Raw genomic sequence first — 2,500 nt, 5'->3', positions numbered from 1 at the left:
ACCGTGTGTTTGTGTGGCCAAAGGCTAAAGCTTCCCAACTCCATCTTTCTACCGTGACTTCTCCAATATTAATTGAACAAATTGCAAAAGATTCAGCAACACAGATCTCCAAAATACTGTATAATTATGCCGTTAAAGCAGACGACTTTTAGCTGTGTGTGTGTGCAGCGCTCATATTTCCTAAAAACCTGTGATGTCTTGCGTACACGTCATCATTACACGACGTTTCGAAGACGAAACTCCCGGGAAATTTAAAATTGCATTTTAGTAAACTAAAAAGGCCGTATTGGCATGTGTTGCAATGTTAATATTTCATCACTGATATATAAACTATCAGACTGCGTGGTGGGTAGTAGCGGGTTTCAGTAGGCCTTTAAAAAAAATAATCAGATAAGGTATTTTCCAGAATTCTCCTAGTAAATGTGTCTAATAACATCTGAATCGCTCCCACTGCCCTCGCCTTTTTTTCTCTAGTCCTTCACTCTCACTATCCTCATCCACGAATCTTTCATCCTCGCTCAAATTAATGGGGAAAGTGTCCCTTTCTTGGTCCGAATCGCTCTAGCTGCTGGTGGCCATGATTGTAAACAATGTTCAGATGTGAGGAGCCCTACAACCCGTGACGTCACGCGCACATCGTCTGCTACTTCCGGTACAGGCAAGGCTTTTTTATTAGCGACCACAAGTTGCGAACTTTATCGTGGATGTTCACTACTAAATCCTTTCAGCAAAAATATGGTATTTTTGCTGAAACGAGCATGAGCTCGCTTGTCGTTTCTGCTTCAAATTCGCACAGGAGAGAGTTTGAACCCTTCTGATTAAAAGTTGTTCAAAGAGTTTTGATTACTGCTCCGGTTTTGATTTTACGCGCTTTTAAAGAACCCCTGCGCAAAGATTCCTAAAAAATGCAGTTTTTGCCTCTTTGAGCTGTTATTTGACCCCCTTAAAATGCTTCAAAGTGCAAGTTAAAGCTCTACTATGCCAAGCGAAAGCCATTTATCAACAACATCCAGAAAAGCCGAGCTGTAATTTGACCCGCTTAACATGCTTCAAAACTCACCAAATTTTACACACACACCAGGACTGGCAAAAAATGCCATCCAATAAAAATTGAAACCCCAAAAATCAAAACTGCGCTCTAGCGCCCCCTAGGAAAAAACTGCTTGTAACGGCTGTTAGGAATGCCGTAGAGACATAAAACAAAAACCTCTATGTAGGTCTGACTTAGACCAGGGCTTGGGTCGCGGGGGCAGCAGCCAAAGGCGGACCCGAATATCGCGGAAATGATCAAGTATGACACATAGAATGGACCTGCTATCCCCGTTTAAATAAGAAAATCTCATTTCAGTAGGCCTTTAAACTGTAATGTTAGCATGTAGCTCAAATAGTTGTGCTAATATTGCTAACATTTGTTGTATATCATATGTGGTATTTCTCACAAAATACAGTGTTTATGTCCCAGGTGGATGAAGTAGGACAAACACATTAAAAATGGTGAAGTATGTGTTTATGTGTGTTGAAATGGATTCCTCGCCCGGCGCCGCCTGCTCAAATGAGAGGACATCCACCTTGCCGCCAGGCGCCCGAGGTGCAAATGAAAAGTGTGTAAATGAATTGAGTGGGCAGGAGTTGGATGCTCGAAGTCCAGCATCTGCACGCGTTCATCCCGAGCCTGCAATCTCGTGTGGGGCAACGCTCGGCTGGCCTCAATTTCCCCAGCAGGTGAGCTCATCAACTCCGCTTTAGTTAGGGTCGCTCTCTGGAGGGCTAAGCTCTGCGCCGTGCGTGTTGATTTCATAACCGAAACAATCAAATCCCTCCGAGAAGATGACAGCTGTTGTTTTGATCGTTCTTTGTTTTAGTCGGCAAACGGGATTTACACGACGAGTCTTTTTAATGAAACCGTGGAGCGATGACATCATGCCAAGCCACAGGAATATTCCCATGGAGATGGACCGATACGGGTTTCCCAGGGCCCATACCTATTATTACAAGTTAAGTTGGCACGTTGGGTAATTTGTAAATAAAAACAGAATACAATGATTTGCAAATCAATTGAATGGACTGCAAAGACAAGATATTTAATGTTCGAACTGAGAAACTTTTTTTTTTTCTGCAAATAATTATTAACTTAGAATTTAATGGCAGCAATACATTGCAAAACAGTAGGCACAGAGGCATTTTTACCACCGTGTTACATGGCCTTTCCTTTAAACAACACTCGGTAAACGTTTGGGAAATGAGGAGACTCATTTTTGAAGCTTTCCAGGTGGAATTCTTTCCCATTCTTGCTTGATGTACAACTTAAGGTCTCAAGGTCTTTGTAATGCACCACACATTTTCAATGGTAGACAGGTCTGGACTACAGGCAGGCCAGTCTAGTACCCGCACTCTTTTACTACGAAGCCACGCTGTTGTAACGCATGGCTTGGCATTGTCTTGCTGAAATAAGTAGGGGCGTCCATGATAACGTTGCTCGGATGGCTAAATATGTTGCTCC

General features: G+C 42.8%; 1 protein-coding gene across 1 annotated transcript in view; it reads right to left on the bottom strand.

Moving 5' to 3' along the window:
- fstl4 (follistatin-like 4) overlaps positions 1-2,500 on the bottom strand; it is a 495,615-nt gene that overhangs the window by 471,122 nt on the left and 21,993 nt on the right. The gene's annotated exons all lie outside the window — the stretch shown is intronic.

This window comes from Nerophis ophidion, linkage group LG28 (assembly GCF_033978795.1).
Source record: "Nerophis ophidion isolate RoL-2023_Sa linkage group LG28, RoL_Noph_v1.0, whole genome shotgun sequence".
Taxonomy (NCBI): Eukaryota; Metazoa; Chordata; class Actinopteri; order Syngnathiformes; family Syngnathidae; genus Nerophis; species Nerophis ophidion.
Note: the sequence above shows the minus strand (reverse complement) of the source record. Positions and strands in the feature narration are given on the sequence as shown.